Raw genomic sequence first — 7,852 nt, forward strand, 5'->3', positions numbered from 1 at the left:
TTACTTGACTAACTTCTCTGGGCAAAATAGTGCTTCCTCACTGGAGTGGTGTAGGCATCCCTGGCCAAGATAAGGGTTCAGGATGAGATTTGTACTCTGAGAACTGACCAACATGAGGACTTGATATACAATGACATTCCACTGATTGTGTGTGGGGCGTATACGGGATGTGGGTGTGGGTGTGTGTGTGTGCGAGCGCGTGCGTGTATAGTTTTGGAGGGGCTGTTATTGTTCATTCATTTCAGTCATATCCAACTCTTCATGACCCCATTTGGGGTTTTCTTGGCAAAGATACTGGACTGGCTTGCCATTTTCTTCTCCAGCTCATTTTATAGATGAGGAAACTGAGGCAGACAGAGTTGAGTGACTTATCCAGGGTCACGTAGCTAGTGAGTGTCTGAGGCCAGATTTGAACTCAAGTCTTCTTGACTCCAGGCCTGGCATGCTATCCATTGCCCCAACTAGCTGCCCTTGTGCCACCTGGCTGGCAGAACTGGATAGGAGAGAGATAACTCCTGAGGTACTTTTACACATAGGACCGTAGCTGTAGACCCAAATGCAATACTTAGCTAGAAAATGCTCCTAGATCCTCTATCAGAAGGCTCAGTGCCAAGAGAAAGGACTAAGTTGTTGTTAGAGGCACCCCGCTGCATTCCCAGTCCCAGCCTCCCCCACAAAGGCATCAATCATTTCTTCTTGGCAGAGGGGTGGGCCAGATGGAGGGCCATTTTTACCCTGGTCCCGAGAGAACGTACTCAAAATAAAAATAACATGTCCCAGAGACTCCTCTTCTCTCCCATTCTTGTTTATTCCTGGCCAAAAAGGGAGGGCTCCCCACAGATTGCAATAATTAATACTGACACCAGCATGCCAAGAATGAGGACATGATTCTCCCCTTTTCTCAGCCTTCCCTTCACCCCCACCCCCAACATTCGCACAGAGTTCCTGAGCGGCTCTGGGCTCCCTCTGCCTGGGCCATTTAAATCCTGTCCATGCTTCAAAGTGAAACTCATCCTCTTCCAAGAAGCCCTCATTGGCCACTCCAGCCCACAGTCAGCCAAGAATTATCGAAATTCTCAGAGCAATCCTTTTATTGAGTAATTAACAATAATTAACAATACAAAACAAATAATTCACAATACAAGGCCGAGTGCTAGATTTGGAGTCTGAAGGCCTACGTTCAAGCCTAAGCTCTGTCATTCATTGTACAACTTCAGGCCAGCTTTAGTTTTCTTATCCTTAAAATGGGGATAACAGCAGTCACACTTGCGAAAAAGAGCCCACTGTAAACCTTAAAATATTATCTATCTACATACCTATACCTCTCTAAAATTATATGCATATAGAATTTTTGAATAATTATGATTTATTCATGTCTCACTCTCTTCTAAATCCTTTGCTATATGGCTTCTAGACTCACTGGTCAACTGAAGCCATTAGCAGGTGTGTGCCTATTTTTGCGGTCCTTAGTAAAGTTTTTGACCCATCTTAAGCACTGATAAATGTTCATCGACTTACTGACTTCCAACACTCAAAAATGCTACATAGATCTATGTATCCATACCTACATGTGTGTGTATATCTGCACGTATATATGTGTATACACATCTGAATCCATAACACACAATATAATGTATGTATACATATCTACCCTATGGGAACTCATTACTGGCAAGCGTTAGCCTTACCTTCGCAGCAAGGCCAAGCTCCTTGGGACAAGGGCTCCTCTATTATATTTCTTCATATAACAATAACAGCGAGCATTTCCATAGGTTTCCATAAGGTTTGCTAGGCACTTTAGTTGTGTTATGTCATCCGATCCTCACAGCCCTAGGAGGTAGGTGTCATTATGGCTAGTCCAAGAGGGGTTAAGTGACCTGCCCAGGGTCACTCAGCTAGTATGGGCCAGATTTGAACTCGGGCCTCCCTGACTTCAGGTCCAGTGGCACTGCACTTGGCTTAGCTGCTTATATTTCCCACAATAGCTAATACAGTGTCTTACCCATAGGACCTGCTCAATAAACGGTCGTCAGTGCAATGAACGATTTACGAATAACATCGAAAAAGTGAGAGGGGATGACAGTGGTAGAGGAGGACATCCTGACAAGTATGAGAGTTCTTCAGTGACCCTTCAATGGGGGAAGAGAGAAGTAAGGGAGCTGGTCTGGGGAGGGGCACCTCTGCTTCCTGCTCCCCAATTCTCCCCACCCTGCACAAGAATTAGACTCCCAACAATATTATTCTTCACTTGCAATGCTATGGTATAAGCAGCAATACAAAAAGACTCTTCTCGGGGGCATCGCACGGCACAGAGTAGGCTGTGAGTATTTTAAAGTAAGAGTTTCTTTCCCACTTAGCGTGATTTAGCTGCCAACAAAGTTGAAACTAGCATGGGGTAAATGGGACTCTGCCTCAGGGCACTGACATAAATGGGGTGTGCTTTCTTTCCGTGTCAGCCTCCATCTCCAAGCATCGATTTGTGGTTGATCTTCTGCCAGGCTTTGTGTGGCTCAGCCATCCTTGAACTGCGGTCTCTCAGTTCAATGATAATCTTGGTCAGGCTGTCTTCTGTGTTACTGGCCTATGTGGCATCCCACAACAACCCCTAACAGTTTTTGTCTCAAAATGCATGCAGTGACTCCCATGGGAATCTCCAGGGTCCCGTTCAATCACGTGACACAAGTAACCAAGTGGCAGAATGTTGGCCAGAATTGTCTCTAGTTGGAGCCACTGAGCGTCTTCATCTTAAAGTCAGGCATGGTTTGGCTGTGTGCCTTCTGGGTAAAGCTTCCCAGCTAATCCAGCTACTTCTTGCACTAAAGTAAAAACCATCAAAGGATTTTTCAGTCTCTGATCTACAGATCTAAAATATTTACCCCTCAGCCAGATAGTCAGGTTAATAATCGGAGTTATTCTGAGTCCTCAAACACTTAAATATTTATGCCACTCACCATTTAACAATTTACTTTGTGTGACTGCTCCAAGCTGGGCCATTTCTAGCTGCAGGGCACGAGTGTCTTTACTTAGATATGAGAAATCTAACAATCACTCATCCAATATTTCAGAGCTTGAAGGGTACCTTAGAGACCATCTTAACCTTTTGGTTTTACAGATGAGGAAATTGGATCTCAAAGAGGTTAAATAATGTATCCAAGGTTGCAGAGTAGGAATTGTACAAAGGTCTTCTGCCTCTTTTCCAGAGTCATAACTTTGCTGGTGCAACTAGAATTTTGTCCCATGGTGCCAACCTGGGGCAGGGCGGGGGGAGGGAGGGAGCACATGCTTCCCCCACCCTTCTAATGCTTCCCGTGTGGACTATGTGTTCTAAACCTTGAGACATCATTGCTCAAACCTGACTTACTGACAAGTCAACAAGCATTTATTAAGAACCTACTATCTGCCAGGCTAGGTGCAGCTAGGTGGCACAGTGGATAGAATACTGGGTCTGAAGTCAGGAAGACCTAAGTTCAAATCTGGCTTTCTTATTAGCTGCATGATCTTGGGCAAGTCAATCAGCCTCTGTTTGTCTTAATCCATTAGAGAAAGGAAATGGCAAATCACTCTAGTACCTCTGCCAAGAAAACCCATGGACAATATGATCCAGGGACTCATGAAGAGTCAGACATGACTGAACAATGACAAAATCTGCCAGGCTAGGTACAGCTAGGTGGTACAGTGGATAGAGCACTAGGCCTATAGTCATGAAGACTCATCTTCCTGAATTCAAATCTGCCCTCAGATACTTATAAGCTGTGCCACTTTGGGCAAGTCGCCAACCCTGTTTGCCTCAGTTTCCTCATCTATAAAATGAGCTGGAGAAGGAAATGGCAAATCATTCCAATATCTCTGCCAAGAAAACCCCAGTTGAGGTCACGAAGAGTTGGACATGACTGAGAAATGACTGAACAAGAATATCTTCCAGGTACTGTGCTGAGTACGGGGGATACAAAGAAAGGAAAAAACAAAACCAAACCCTGTTTTCTCTCTAGGAGATCACAGTGTAATGGAGGAGACAACATGCAAACAATAATGTGCAATTAAAATAATATAAAAGACAAATGGAGATAATCTCAGAGAGAAAGCATGAATATTCAAGAATACCGTGAACACTCCTCCTCCTCCTCCTCCTTCTGAGCCCCTGAGACACTGAGGGGTGTCATGGCCTGGCCACCATGGCTCAGTGAGCAATAGAATGTCCAAATGAGACAGTGTGGGAGATTCTGTTTATGGGAAGCCTTCTGCGGCATTTAGATTTTTCACAAGACTTGGGCAGATTTACCAGTCCTTGTTAAACAAATCCATTCCCTATACAACTGTGTGATGGGTTGTAACTCTGGGACTACGCTTCATCTACAGGATTAAAGTTTATCTATTACAGGGTTGCTATGTTGTGACATACACCTTGGGAATCTACCATCTCAATCTTTTCATCACTTTTCTTTCACCAAAGGCGGGTCCCTCCTTAATGGAAGACTCAGATGAAGGTCCTTCCTTACCAACAAAACAAAATGAGGAATTTCATCCTTTCGTTCAAAGGGTTCCAGATTTAAATTTTGACCCTCTGCTACTAAGGGCATTCTTATCACTGTGATCTATATGTTTCTCGATGCTTTCAATGTCCCAGTGTTTTGGCCCATCCTTGTGATGTACTTTGTCATGCTTTTATACCATTAAGGCAAGATTCATGACCTCGAGGCTGACCATGAACAGGACTGAATGGTTCAGAATTGCAAAGTATGAAAAACTCTCTATGAAGAAAGCAGAGGAATTTGGAACTCAAAGTTTTAAAAACAGATGTTCAAAAACAACAACAAAAAAAAGTTTTTGTATGCAACTAGGAAATAATATACACAGGCAATGGGGCATAGAAATTTATCTTGCCCTACAAGAGAAGAAGGGAAAGGGGGATGGGAGGGGAGTGGGGTGACAGATTGGAGGGCTGACTGGGGAACAGGGCAACCAAAATATACGCCATCTTGGAGTGGGGGGAGAGTAGAAATGGGGAAAAAATTTGTAATTCAAACTTTTGTGAAAATCAATGCTGAAAACTAAATATATTAAATAAATTTTAAAAAATTAAGAAAAAAAAAAGAAAGCAGAGGAAGTGTAACATTTATTTAGACTCCAGAGGATCAAATCCAAGAACCAATACCCCCAACTCAATATAGTAGCAATTATATTCCAAAACCAGTAAGCCCACCTCAATGTAGTAACAAGGAAATTATAACATAGTATTATAGCAAGGAACCAAGTCATCCTGTAACCTTCCCCCACTCACAAATCCTAATTCTTGTGCCCCTCTGCCGACGCTGGTCTGCTCTTCAATGCCCTCTTGGTGTCTGCTGCCTCAATGTCTTCCTCTCTGTTCTGCTGCTCTCAGTTCTGTTCCTCTTCAATTCTGTGTTCTCCTTTTATAGAGTCCTAGCAGGCATCTGATTGGCTAGAACTCAGGTCTCTGATTGGTTGAATTCATGATTGACTAGAACTTGGTACACATACCATTGGCTCTGGACTTAGCAACTCCCCTTAGGGTCCTGAGGGCTTCACACCCACATTGGCTTATCACCTAATAAGTAGGGGCTTTAGGCCTTCTTACAAACAAAGATATAATGAAGCTTTCCCACTTAGGCCCACCTGAGGCCTATTGAATGGGTGGGGAAGAAGCAAATAAAACATATGATAAAATACAAGAATACACCATTTACACATGGGAAGAGGAAATACAAGGAGAAGGAAGACATGGGCAAGACATTTGCTAATTAGAATCTGAATTGACCGTATCATAATCTGAGAAAAACTGTTTTAAGCCATTGTAACAACGTTTTTTTTTTTTCCTTTATATAAAGCTGAGTTAAAAAAAAAAAAGAACTAGGAAATTTTCTTTGCAGAGGTTGCCATAGTCTTTGCCCTCTCTCAGGGGGCAACTTTACTCTCTTTCATGTACACTCTAGTTCTGCCAAGGCTTTCTTGCTGTGCCTCCCACACAACATCCCATCCTCCATTTTTTTTCACAAGGTATTCCCCATACCTGGAATACACTCCTTCTTCACATCCTCTCTTAGAATCTTTAGTATCTGTTGACTCTCAGCCCAAAGGATACCTCCTAAGTGAGGTCTTTATTGCATGCTCTCTCCTTACACCATGGAATTTTCTAAACCATTTCAAAATCTTCCAAATGAGGAGTTTCAGTGTGTTTTGAGCCCATCTGTAAAAAAAAAATAGACACGCAACAACTTCCAAACAGATTACAAAACTATTGATAAACATTGGCTGTCCACCTCGAATACTCTTCCTCCTAATCTCCATCTCTTAGCTTCATTGGCTTCTTTGAAGTCCTAGCTAAAATCTCATCTTCTCCTAGAAGCCTTTCCTAACTGCCCTTAATGCTACTGCCTTTCCTCTATTAATTATTTCCAACTGATCCTGTCTATTTTTTGTAATAATTATTTTCATTAGACTATGAGCTCCTTGAGAGCAGGGACTGTCCTTTGCCAGCACGTAGCCCAGTGCCTGGCATATGGGAATGAGTGAGATAGTGAAAGCCTCTCACGAAATCTAAAATTAGCTTTCTACTTAAATTTTTCTGTAAGACAAGTTAGTGACTGTGGGAAGACAAGTCAGTAACCATGAGATCCTCCAAGAATAAGAATAGGACACAGGATGCTTACATCCTATGTATTTACCCAAGAGCAAGGGGCTGCCAAAAGAGAAAAGGATGAAAAGCTGGAAAGCCAGGTGCAATGTAGCCATGCAAGAATGATGGGAGACAAATGTAAGGGTGCTGGGGGATATCCACCACAGATGTAAGGGTGATGGAAGGCATCCATTGCAGAGGCAAGAATGGTGGGAAAGGTTAGTTTTCAACAGGTGTGAGAATTACTAGGCGATGAGGTATCAAACAACTGGTTTCTGCTTGTCAAAGATAACCAAACCTCTGTTCCTTGCCATCGTCACTGGGGTAGATTTATCATGTCCAGACTGTACCCTCAAAGTTTGCCCCTTCAAGCCGAGAGGAAAAAGGTTGGGAGGGGGTCGCAGTTAAGGACCTATAAAAACACCTGAATTTTCTGTGTCCAGTATGCTCTGACACTGAGAGAAATCTCAGTGGGGGTTGCCCTTTCCCGCAGGATCGTAATAAAATCCTTTCAATTTTCTACCTGAGATGCCTCTGATTTTAATTCGTCAACTGTCCCACACAGGAAGATGCTTAGTAAACGCCTGAGTGACTGACATCATGGACAACAGAAATGTGTCAGCCAAATTTCAACAAAAACCTGAGCAGAATTTGTGGGTGTAATTGAAAAATGAACATCTTGACTTGATATGTACAGCCCATGATGCTCTTCTTTCATTTGGATCTACATATCTAAGTAATGTATCTTTGTAATTTCTCAGATAACCATTAGAACCTAGCATCAAAATAAACTGAACTTAGAATCAGAGCCTTGAATAGCGCTGCATCACCAAGTGTTAAGCCAAGACTGTCAAAACCAATGAAACCCAGTCAATCCCGTGGCTCTCACTAGAAACCTTTTGGTCAATGATGAGAGCCAAAGTTTCCATTAATAAAGATGATTAAAAATATTTATTTCATCCTTTTAGCATGTTTTTTTGTAAATCATGTTTTACAACGTATATAATACATCTAGTGGGACATAGATGTGATTTACAAATGAATATGAATATTTTGAGGTGCACATGCTGTGCATGATCCAAATATTGGACATCATTGAATAGAGAAGAAGCATAGTGCAAAACAGGAGTCTCCAAAGCAAAGGCCCCAGTCCCTTATGGCAGCGTTGGGGGGAGGGGGAGGGGTTGTTGTGCAATAGCACAATGAAGAGTCCAGAGT

The 7,852-nt window shown here is 42.6% G+C and overlaps 1 pseudogene; it reads left to right on the forward strand.

The window, feature by feature from the left end:
• Positions 1-4,192: 4,192 nt before the first annotated feature.
• Positions 4,193-5,763, forward strand: LOC118840565 (annotated as a pseudogene).
• The last annotated feature ends 2,089 nt before the right edge of the window (positions 5,764-7,852 follow it).

The sequence above is a fragment of the Trichosurus vulpecula genome, chromosome 1 (genome assembly GCF_011100635.1).
Source record: "Trichosurus vulpecula isolate mTriVul1 chromosome 1, mTriVul1.pri, whole genome shotgun sequence".
Classification (NCBI taxonomy): domain Eukaryota; kingdom Metazoa; phylum Chordata; class Mammalia; order Diprotodontia; family Phalangeridae; genus Trichosurus; species Trichosurus vulpecula.